Here is a 12,977-nt window from a genome sequence, read left to right on the forward strand (position 1 = left end):
CTCCAATAATCAGGAAGTAGAATAGAATCTTCTTGAAGTAAATAGACAATTAGAAAGTCCAAGCAGTCAATTAGGAATGAAGAGAAACTGGAAGTGCATCCGCTGGACTTAGCTGAATTGAAAAAATCTGAAGAATAGCCAGCATCAGAGGCGTCGCTTAAAGTTTCAATTCAGTCCTGGGCAGATTGGCTGTATTTAACCCATACTTGGACTCTCCAGAGCAGCACCCAGGAAAATGGAGAGCTTCAGATCCACCTGTGATATTTCAAAAAATAATTTTGTTGGGCTATAAAACTAAAAAACAAAATCTTAATTTATGTGTGAGGGGTGAAGGGGGGGCTTCCACTTGAATTTTAGAATGAGGTTACTTCTCCAAATGTATTCAATGTGCAACCCATTTAGGGAGTTTTAAATTTTTAAAAACATACATGAATTCAGTGAGCGTCTGTCAAGATATAGTCAAAATTGTCATCTTGTAAGTTCTCAGTTACCAGGCTTCTGCAAAATTCAAAACTGATTTCCTTAAAATGCCAATGACTTAAGGACTCCACTGTCGATGAAAGGAATGAATGGATAAATGGATAAACTGTAAAAGCATGGTTCTCTAAATCAACCTAATTTATAACTTAATATGGAAATGTTTATAAGGAAATATATCGGATAAGAGTTCCGTATCAAACTATGCCACATTAAAAAAAAATCCAAAGTAATTTCACATATATATAAAAAAAACCTAAAGGCTTAATAAAATTCCTGCTTCTAAGCTTTGTTGTCAAAGAAAAAAGTACTCAAGAATCTCACAAAATGACAAAACTACTCCATTTAGTTTTAAAGAAACAGTAACAGAACTTCAGATTTAATTTATTCAAAGCTTAATGCTAACTGATCAATTACATATTAAAATGCTTTCACAGGAACTACAGAGATTATTGAGTTCCCTTCCCCTCCCCATTAAGAAAAAGCTTATTTCTATAACCCCTTTCTTTTTAATAAAACAGGAACCAAAGGTAGGACTTACATGTAATTTTCCCAGAATCTGTGCTGGCTAATACTCTCAAGAAACAGGGAAGTGGATATACGGAGAAATTAATTGATTACAGAAATCCATGAAGATATGAACCCTGAAAAATTCACAGGACGATCTTCTGGCTGTTCAGCAATCTAAAATACAAAATACAACATCACAGTATTAAGAAAAAATAGTTTTCTCTGCCTTTACTTTCCCTGAAATAACATCAAATTAATACGACATACAGGTAATGCAATAAACCTAGATTTTGAATCTATGCTTGTAATTTCATTAAAGAGATTGCTCATTGAACTTACATTTACAGGATATGTTAATGGTAGTCTTTTCAATAAAATGCTCAAGAATGCCAAACTTATCTTCAATTAAAAATATGGCTTTCCTCTTACCCATTTGTGATCTGCAAAAGCTGAATCTGTAGTTTAGCAATAGAAAATTTTAAAAATGCCGCTCTGTACAGACACAGAATATAGAGATAAAAACAGAGAGAGACCGTAAAAAAAGAACGAAATAGCCAGTATACGTTTGAATATCCCGCCTCAGCATCTTCAAAATGACATTTGCAAGTATATGAATACAGGAGATTTTAATAATATTTTGAAGTATACAGTATTTCAATAACAAGAGTCACTTTATGGAAAGAGGAGCAGCAATAAATTTAATAATTAATAAAGTGAAATAAACTTTAATAATACATTAAAGTTATTAATATCCAATAATATTTCAACATAATTCATACAACCATTTTTCCACATCGTCAGTCATCTAACTGGAAAATTCATGATGCATTGTTGTAGCATGTCTTATCCATATTATGATTTCTCATTATGTGATGTTTACAAATTAATTGTGGATTTAAGTCTATTGAAAGTCTTAATGGTTAAGGTGAAATTGATACTTTCTCTGTTACAGCTCATTCAGGCATAACACTCTGTTACTTATAGCCACAGAATTAGCAGATACATTTCCTTGAACTATACAGTATTCAGGGTTTTAGGTGTAGATTAGATATAAAAATATTCTGCAAAAGGATAATACATCTATATGAGAAGAAAAGAAACTTTGGCTTCTGTTTGATATTTTAAAACCCAATAAAACATATTTGAGCCTAAATTACTTGGCATTTTCCAGAAAATATTTATGTCTTTTTCTCATTTTTTATCCCTTCTGAAATTATTTAGCTTTTATTCCATTTCCTTCTGTTTCTTTGCTCTCGCTATGTTAAGTAAGCCTGAATTGCTAGATATTATCCCGCTCCACTTAGGTCATGGTAATTATCCAGATTCAGTCATAAGAGGAAAAAACAATGGTCAGAGGAGGGAAAATTACACAGAAATATAAAAGGAGCAATGGAATGAGCATCAGGATGGGGTTGGATTTAAGGAAAGAGAAAGATATGATTGTGATAATGCAAATGAACAATTTTTATGCCTGTGTCAAATGCCTTGATGCAAATATTGCATTGTTTGCATGATTACTTATTACTTATTACCTCCCAAAGACCCATTAGATCACACAGGGTCGGCCTCCTCCGGGTTCCGTCTACCAGCCAATGCCATCTGGCTATCACCCGGGGGAGGGCCTTCTCTGTGGCAGCTCCAGCCCTTTGGAATGAACTCCCCGCAGAGATTCGGACCCTCACCTCTCTCCAGGCCTTCCGAAAAGCCGTCAAAACCTGGCTATGCCGGCAGGCCTGGGGATGATGAGTTCCCTTCCCCCCTTGACTTGTGTGGCTGTGTGATTCTTGATTGTTTTAATTACTTGTATTGTACTTTGTGTTCCCTTTCCCCCTTTGAGTTGTTCGCCACCCTGAGTCCCTCCCGGAATAGGGCGGCATATAAATAAAACAAACCTAACCTAACCATGATGATCTGATATGTCTGAGGTCATTCTGACATCACTTTGGCTTGTTGAGCAATTGAACTCAACAAAAAGAGGAAAAAAATGTGACTGAGAGAAGAATAATTACACAGCAATAAAACCATTATGTTTGTCTAGATAATTAATACTGGAAAATATTAAATAGAATAGAATTTCTATGAAAATCACAGTTTGGTTTTGTCCTTCTTAGAATGAATGCCTGTTTAATTCACAAATAAAGTATAGGAAAAAAGCTGGACTAGAAAAGGAAAATTCTGCCCTAAAGACAAATGGGATAGGGATAATAAAAATATGGGATAATAAAAATAAAAGCTGCTTTGAAAAGAGTTCTCTCTGTATAGCTGTTCTCAGAATGGTAAAAACAATACATCTGCAAACTATTAAGTATCTTGTTAAAAAGAAAAGACAAGTGAAGTATTTAGTTCAGGACTCAAAAAAGGGCTAGAAGATTTTAAACACAGTTCCGCTTGTTTTCAAGAATTTGCAATTGTTCAAAAAAAATTGAAAGAATGAAAGAGAGGTAAATAGGAAGAGACACACATCTATAGTACAGCAGCATTGGGCTAACCAGCACAGGGCATACTGACTGAATTCTGGAAGTTTCTGTTCCACACATCTGGAACACATCAGGTCAGGGAAGTCTTGTCCACCACATGGTAGTCATAAATATGGTGAGCCTGCATCCTAGCTATACATATATAGCCAAGTTCACATAACAGACACACTGTTTAGTAGTTTTGAGGCCATGTAATTTTCCCCCTCTACAAATCAAGCCATACATTGGGATTTTGATTGCAATGTAGTTAGAAAATGAAAATAATCATAACAATCAATCTGCTGTTATCATAACTGTGTTCAATTAAGAGTAAGCATACTACATATCTATATAGACCACCAGGAGGCAGTAAAAATACCTCACAGGATATACTGTATATTGTGTAAAAATAAACTGTCCCCTCTTCCCTCCAAGAAGGATGATGGAAGTCATATAAAACCTCACACATAGGGGGATAAGTTACATCCCAGCTCTCTCTCTCAGAGCTTAAGGGAAGGTGCAAGTTTGCACTATTTTGATGTAGCAGACCTGTTGAAAAGACTTAAGATGTAAGTTATATTTATTTGATTTGATTTGATTTGTACATCAAATTTAGAAACTGCTCATCTAATTCACAGAATACAATTAAAGACATAAAAATATTAAAAAACCATTTAATTATTATGGCTTATGTAAAGTTATGTTATGCAGACTCGGAATATCACAAAAAGACAGATTTCAGCCATTCTTCTCTCTATCCCTTTTTAAAAACACGAGACTATTTTATGAGATGGGTAATATGGCACAGGAGGTTTACAACTTGAGAACTAGCCATACAATGTTCTTGGAAGGATGACTGATGTTCACTGGTGTAAAAGCCTGGGATTGAATCCCAAACAGCGCATTCCCTTATTGCAAATGTTTCACTCTCCAATTCTGTCCCTGTGTCCCCAAGATATCTCTGCACTGCACTGCACTGAGCAAGCCAATGCATATCAAATTTAACACATGATCAATAAAATGAAAGCTGGAATTCTCTGCTCAAGAGGTCATGCTAGGGTAAATTGTAACTTAACCAAGTCCCAAGGCATAGCTCAAGAGTAGTGTCTCCTCTAAGCCGAATCCGTGTTTCTATTTTATACAGCCATTCTGAAATGTAAGAGTAGCTGACAGAAATCACTTCTTTTTCATGGTAAAAATTGCAGTACTATGAGAAATATTATTCTAGCTAAGTGCAAACCTAGTCATACATGTGAAAAACATGATTTACCAGCCAAGCAAATCAGTTTCTTACTTCACAATTAGAGTGGGGGGGAAGGAGAGACTGACTACAGGAGAGTAATTGGACAGCTTCCTTCGAAAGTCTATGACTTTCTTAAAACCAGTCAGGTGCCCCACAGATATATCTATTACAACATTCATCAACTGAATATGTATCTATCAACTGTTCTGGCTAGAGATGATGGATATTGATGGAAATTGTAGTGTAACACAAATAATGGAAAACCACCATGCAAAAATAACTTTCTCCTGAAAAAATAACTTTAGACCGACACATTACAGGCAGTCCTCAACTTATGTGTTCGTTTGGAACGAACTCCCCGTGGAGATTCGGACCCTCACCACCCTCCAATCCTTCCGCGCTGCTGTAAAGATCTGGCTGTCCCGGCTGGCCTGGGGTTAAGATTATAGCCCCACTCGAATGGTGTGATTGTTGCGTTTTTTCTCTTTTAATATGCTGTATTGTTTATTATTTGTTGTTTCCCCCTCCCTTTTGAATTGTGAGCCACCCTGAGTCCCCTTAGGGAAAAGGGCGGCATACAAATAAAGGTAAAAGTAAAAAAGAAAGTAAAAAAAAAGTATGTCTATAATTGAGCCCAAAGTTTCTGTTCTTAAGTGAGACATTTGTTAAGTGAGGTTTGTCCCCATTTTACAACCTTTCTTACCACAGTTGCTAAGTGAATCACTGCAATTGTTAAGTTAGTAACACGGTTGTTAAATAAATGTGGCTTCCCCATTGACTTTGCTTGTCAGAAGGTTGAAAAAAGTGATCACATGACCCCAAGATTACAACCTTGTGGTTGTAAGCCGCCCTGAGTCCCCTCAGGGAAAAGGGCGGCATATAAATCCCAATAAAAAAAAACTCAAACTCAGGACAATGCAACCATCATAAACATGAGTCAGTTGCTAAACATGTGAATTTTCATCATGTGATCATGGGAATGTCATAGTCATAGATATGAAAAACAGTCATAAGTCATTTTTTTCATTGCTGTTGTAACTTCAAAAGGCCACTAAATGAACTGTTGTAAGCCAATGACTAACTGCATTAACTTTTCCTCAGAGCTTTATACAAAAGAGAATGCAATGCTTTCATTAGTGACTCTCCCTGCCTATCCTATTTGTAATAAAACCCATGTAAATTAATAATTTAAAATTTTAGATTAAAGCAGAAATACGTTGCTCCATATCCATTGGCACTTTTGGACCAATAGTCATTGCCTTGGTGCCTGCCAGTTTCCCAATTTCATCTGGATCTCAAAGGCCATTTCGAAAACAAAATGGCTGAATGTTTTCTTTTTTACCCTACGTAAGGAACTACTACAAGAAATGCCCAACAACAGTGGCAGGGCAAGTTACTGTATATAAACAGGGAGCAAATTCCACATTCACAACTATTGATGATGTTACCCATTGGGTAATGGAATGTCTACAAGCAAACAACGAAGGTCAAAGAGCACCAAGGACTCCATCATTTTTGTTTCCTGAGTTTCACTGAACAATTTTATCTGCATAATTCAGTCCAGCAAGTCACAGGGGTTTTACTATTCCATTTAATTTTGAGAGCAGTGGATAAAGGCATGTTTATAGCAAACCATGATGTATCTCCCTATTTATTTAAAGGAATTCTCACACAGGCTTTCTAAAGAAGAAAAAATGCTTTAGTAACAGAATATACCAGTGAAACTCGAAAAATTTGAATATTGTGCAAAAGTTCATTTATTTCAGTAATACAACTTAAAAGGTGAAACTAATATATGAGATAAGACTCATTACATGCAAAGCAAGATAGTTCAACTGGGATTTGTCATAATTGTGATGATTATGGCTTACAGCTCATGAAAACCCCAAATCCACAATCTCAGAAAATTAGAATATTGTGAAAAGGTGAAATATTCTAGGCTCAAAGTGTCCCATTCTAATCAGCTAATTAAGCCATAACACCTGCAAAGGGTTCCTGAGCCTTTAAATGGTCTCTCAGCCTGATTCAGTAGGAATCACAATCATGGGAAAGACTGCTGACCTGACAGTTGTGCAGAAAACCATCATTGACACCCTCCATAAGGAGGGAAAGCCTCAAAAGGTAATTGCAAAAGAAGTTGAATGTTCCCAAAGTGCTGTATCAAAGCACATTAATAGAAAGCTATGTGGAAGGGAAAAGTGTGGAAGAAAAAGGTGCACAAGCAGCAGGGATGACTGCAGCCTGGAGAGGATTGTCAGGAAAAGGCCATTCAAAAGTGTTGGGGACTTTCACAAGGAGTGGACTGAGGCAGGAGTCAGTGCATCAAGAGCCACCACACAGAGACGGATTCTGGACATGGGCTTCAAATGTCGTATTTCTCTTGTCAAGCCGCTCCTGAACAACAAACAATATCAGAAGCGTCTTACCTGGGCTAAAGAAAAACAGACCTGGTCTGTTGCTCAGTGTCCAGTCGTCTTTTCGATGGGAGCAACTTTTGCTTAATGAAACCAAGGAAACCAGAGTATGGAGGAAGAATGGAGAGGCACACACTGCAAGATGCTTGAAGTCCAGTGTGAAGTTTCCACATTCTGTGTTGATTTGGGGAGCCACGTCATCTGCTGGTGTTGGTCCACTGTGCTTCATTAAGTCCAGAATCAACACAGCCGTCTATCAGGATATTTTGCATCACTTCATGCTTCCTTCCACAGACAAGCTTTATGGGGATTCTGACTTCATTTTCTAGCAGGACTTGGCACCTGCCCACACTGCCAAAAGCACCAAAACCTGGTTCAATGACATGGGATTACTGTGCTTGATTGGCCAGCAAACTCGCCTGACCTGAACCCCATAGAGAATCTATGGAGCATTGCCAAGAGGAAGATGAGAGACGTGAGACCGAACAATGCAGAAGAGCTGAAGGCCACTATTGAAGCATCCTGGTCTTCCATAATACCTCAGCTGTGCCACAGTTTCCATGCCACACCGCACTGAGGCAGTAATTGCTGCAAAAGCGGCCCAAACCAAGTACTGAGTACATATGCATGCTTATTACTTTTCAGAGGTCCGATATTGTTCTATGTACAATCCTTGTTTTATTGATTGCATGTAATATTCTAATTTTCTGAGATTGTGGATTTGGGGTTTTCATGAGCTGCAAGCCATAATCATCACAATTATGACAAATCATGGCTTGAACTATTTTGCTTTGCATGTAATGAATCTATCTCATATATTAATTTCACCTTTTAAGTTGCATTACTGAAATAAATGAATGTTTGCATGATATTCAAATTTTTTGAGTTTTACCTGTACTTTACAGGAACTTGCTAAAAAGTAATAATTTCGTTTCAATAAGTTATAGGACAACAGCTCAATGTCTGGTACATAGTATTTCTTTGTTCAATGCCACCTGACAAACGAGTGTTAAATCTTGCAGAAAAAACCCAGAATGAATAATAGAATGAATACCAGTCATATATTGTAAAGAGGTTCAAAAAATGGTAGTTTAAGCATAGTTACGCTATTGTCATTTTATGGAATCCTGCCATTTTTAACCGGAAGTATTATCTGAGAATTAACCTGAATATCAATAGAAATAGATTGCCCTTTTATATTTCATCACCTGAATATTTAAGTTATCCTTTCAAAGAACTGTAACTCTTCCTGTTGAATCCAGTTTAAACCCAAATAACGTACCATAATCCCTTTAAGGTACTTAAAAGAAAAATGGCTTACTTCATTCATAAAAATATGAAGTTGCCTTAGAAATAACAGGATTAGCTGTTTAGTAATGATTCACAAAAATATCATAGCGTACCTGTAAGATTCTGTTCTACATGTGACATACTGGTTATCAACAGATTAGTGTTAACAAGCAAAAGATGTTTTTAATGCTCTTCAGTTTCCTAATATTTCTACTTCAATATTAACACAGTAAATTTTTCCCCACTGTTTGGCAATGGATTTATATACAGTATTTTGCTATACAATAGTGGCTCAATGGGAACAATATAATTATTGTTCTAATTGAAAACATTAAATGAATAGTGTTCATTAATTCATACAGACCTCCGTCTTTTCCATTCTTACCAATATATAATAAAACCTTCACAGTGCAAATTTTAAGCAGGACAATATAAAATACTAATATAGCAGAACAAGTTCACATTAATATATTGAATTTTTGTATAACTTCTCACTGGAGAACAGTGGTGGGTTCCTACCGGTTTGGCAGAATCGGTAGTGGTTTGGCAGCCTGGGTCACTGGAACTGGTAGCGACCCAGGCCTGCCACGCCCCCGAACTGGTTCTCCGGGGGGGGGGGCGCCAGAGGTGCCGCCATCTTGTTTTTTGCTTCTGCACATAACAATTTTTATTGTGCAGTGCGTCCACGAGCGAACTGGCAATAGTGACTGCTGGAACCCACCCCTGCAGGAGAACCATACAATATTGAAAATGAGCGATTGATCCTTTTCTGAAAAGAGTAACAAAAATTGTATAACTTGACATATTGGTGCAAGCAGGCCCTGAGTTGAACATCTAGATCAGGGCTTTCAAACTCGTGGTCTGTAGGCTGGATATGTCACACACTGGTTACACCCATGCCCAGTTAGCAAAGGGGGGGGGGGAAAGTCATGATACATCATGTGACACCACCACGACATATGTTTGATACCCGTGGTCTAGATAGATCTCATGGAATTATCATTCCTGGTCCTAAAATCCTTTAGTTGATGTAGAATGTTTCTCGGTTAATGGCTTTCAAAGTATATTCATGGGACATTGGTTGTCCTTACATCCTCATGTGATATAATCTGATTTGTTTGTAAATTCTATAAGAAAGGAATTATTTATTGCTATGAAGAGTACCTTGATGACAAAATCCAGTTCTTAAATTCTAGAACATTTTAGAAACACTCTTTTTAGGATAGTTTTCACATATTTTAAGGCACTTGGCTTAAGAAAATACTTATTTATGCTCTACAAATATCTTCTGCATACTTTGTTTCTATTTTTCTTTAAAATGAGCACATTTAAAAATGTGATGAATCAAAACCTTAAAATGGCCAGATCTTTTTTTTCCTGATTTTGTGTGAAAACTGCTTTAAATAGTAGCAGAGATGCTGCACTTGTGTGAGACACACAACACTTCTTCAGAATCATTTTCAAAGCATATATTTGGCTTAATGTTTAGTTGTTATGGATGACATCAACTTTTTTTCACAGATGTGCTACTTTGGTTATGCAAATACCATTCCTGCTAGTAGCTCTGAATGATTTTGAAATGGTTCCAGTGCTGATGAAGCAGACTTCCTGCAGTTAAATATATTGTAAATCAAATTCTGACTTTAAGCATAAAATGCTCAGTAGCAGAGGTAAGCTACTGTACTGAAGTTTCCAAATACTTTGTTGGAGACTTGTCTATTTTCCAGAGGGGGTGTGGAAGGAGATTGCTGCACCTAAATAAGGAACATTCAAAAGACTCTTCATGTAGCTAGTGAAAATATAAATAACAACAGAAATGAAGTTTCAATCATCTTTTTAGTTCTATGGAAATGAAACCTAGGGTGTGGGTCAATCCTACTATGTAATTGATGTTTTGGCGGTTTGGTGATGAAGCTGGCTTAGCAGCCCAGCCAATAATGGAGGAAGGGGCACATGCCTTGTTCACCCCCTTCCTGAAATTTACACCATGATTGAAGAAGGTTTCTGCCAATGCTTGGCTTGATTCTCAATCACTGACTTAAATAAAATGAATACAAAACATATTTTGGAAAACAAAAATTGTATTAAGTGTAGCAATATCTGGCCTTTGGTAACATTTTAAACAAATTCCATCAAATGCCAGGACTGAATTAACTAATTAACTAATCATTCATAGGAATTTGTTTTCCCATGCAAAAATTAAAGGCACAAGACAGTGACAACTTTTCACACAAACAATTTTGATGTCCCAGATGTGTTTTAGACTATTAATTAAATACAATTACCTGTACTTTTGTTTTTCTCTGTGATTCAGCAAAGTATTTTGCATTTTTGAGTTGACTTACCATTTTTTTATATAGCCTGAATGGAATAATTAAGATTACAGAAGTGGTAAATTTCTGACTCATGTTTCCTTTGTAGTGTGACAGAGAAATTCAAATTTTATTTTTTTCAGTTTAACTATAAAGGGAAAGACACATGCTTAATAGTGATGTCCTTTTGTTAAACTAATTATAATAGTAAACTCTCACTGGTTTATGGCTAAGCTACTTGTGCTCTTCTGACGGAACAGTGATGTACAAAATAAACTTAACTTTATCAAATAAAAACTATTCCTAAAAAGAAGCTAATATGAAACTGAAATACAAAAGCTGCCACAGCATTAAGCATCTGAGTCATCAATTACTTTTTCCAACTAATAATTATCACTGAGTCAGTCAGTTGAATCATCTAGTTATTTTATTTACATTTTTCTTTTGCTACTGTTTTAAAAACCTATATGTAAATATTTTTTATAATTTTGCAGCTATTTGCAAGTCTGTTTGACTAAAAAGAATGTACCATACGGATAGAATTTCTTGGCTACTCTAACACGGGGAATTATAATGTATAAACATAGATAAAATATTTTATAAATAAAAAATATAAATAAATAAATGAAATACGTAGACACTAGTTCTAGAAACTAAGTCTTACTTCCAGTGGTGGGATGGGTGTGGCGTGGGGTAATATACTGTAAAATCCCCATTCCCTCCCCACTCCAGGGGAAAATTACTGCAAAATCCCCATTCCCTCCCGATTAGCTGGGACTCAGGAGGCAGAGAATGGATGGGGGCGGGACCAGTGAAAAGTGGTATTTACTGGCTCTCCGAACTACTCAAAATTTATGCTATACATTCTCCAGAACTGGTCAGAACCTGCTGAATACCACCTCTGCTTACTTCCTGAGAAAAGTCAACCAATATCCCACTCATACTCATAAATTGTTACTATTTTTCTTTCTGAAATTCTCTTAACAAAAGAAACCTTGAATATAACTACCAATCTCCATGAGAAGTTGTGAATGGTTTAAGTATCTATCTGTATAAAATGTGATCAATTTAGTCATGATTGAAAAGTAAAGTATGGTTGGGTTATTTTTGTTTTGAATTTTTGTGTGTGTCTCTTCTCCTATAATCTGCCACTTAGGTCTTATTTATATCCAGAAATGGGCAGCTGCAAGGATAATTTGCTGCACATCCTAATGTACACTCAGAAAAATAAAAGCATGAAAGTCTGACATGCGTCCCGAATATTTATTCTAGAATTATTTCATAAAATGTTCTGTATTATGTTGGATAAGTTAATGCATCATATTTTGATGGAAAAGCTCCCCAGAGATGGAAAATTGGAAACCCACTGTGTTGATGCATGAATTTAATCTAATTTTAAACAACAAGCAGCCTTATGTTCTGTACAGTAAAATGGAGTTATTTATCAGGGCATAAGACCTAAGTAGCAGGACAATGTAAATGCAGATATGTACCCTTACAGGTTTCTTCATGGGGCACTCTACATTAATGTTATAAATGTTATAATGGAATATCTTAAGTAGTTAAAATGGGGGGGAGGCCGGAGGGAGGAACAGTAGATCAACTAGAAAGAGAAATGTGATTTTCATCTGGTTGCAATTGGAAGAAAGTAGTCCAGAAAAGCTTTGCAGAAGTAAGGAGTGCAGGAGATTAGACCTAAGGCAATGTATTGAGTTACAAAGACGGCTGAAGAAAAGGAACAGTAGTTTTCATCTCAGCTTTCTGTTTTCACATAAATAGAAAGGAAGTAGCAACCTGAGTAGAGTCTGCACATCTCTTAAGGGTTAAATTACCATATTTTTCAGAGTATAAGACGCATCAAGATTTTGAAGAGGCAAATAAAAAGTTTTTGTACTCTGCAGACCTCCCAACAATGGCCGTTGTTTTTTTTTGCGAAAACAGGCCATTCCCCCCCAAAAAAGGGCATGAATAGCCTTTAGGAGGGTTATAGAGTGCTCCTGGGGGCTGGGGAGGGCAGAAATGCACCACCATTTTGGTGAAGGGGATGGGGTTTCGGGAGGCCAAAAATGCTGTATTCAGTGTATAAGACGCACCCCAGATTTTCACCCTCTTTTTTGAGGGGAAAAAGGTGTGCCTTATATTCCAAAAAATATGGTAACTAACATAAAATAATGTGTTAGTATTGTCCATAATTAATTCTAAAGCTGTAAAAGTGCAGTATTTATTAAAATTTACATATCAGTGTCACATTTAATTAACTCCTCTGACTGATGGA

At 36.4% G+C, this 12,977-nt stretch overlaps 1 protein-coding gene across 1 annotated transcript in view; it reads right to left on the reverse strand.

Moving 5' to 3' along the window:
- Nucleotides 1-12,977, reverse strand: part of BACH2 (BTB domain and CNC homolog 2) — a 201,838-nt gene that overhangs the window by 91,181 nt on the left and 97,680 nt on the right. Inside the window, exon 2 of the mRNA XM_032217059.1 lies at nt 1,019-1,161. The gene's annotated coding sequence lies outside the window, so the exon portion shown is untranslated. The remainder of the gene's footprint in view (nt 1-1,018; nt 1,162-12,977) is intronic.

Source organism: Thamnophis elegans, chromosome 4 (assembly GCF_009769535.1).
Source record: "Thamnophis elegans isolate rThaEle1 chromosome 4, rThaEle1.pri, whole genome shotgun sequence".
NCBI classification, from domain to species: Eukaryota; Metazoa; Chordata; class Lepidosauria; order Squamata; family Colubridae; genus Thamnophis; species Thamnophis elegans.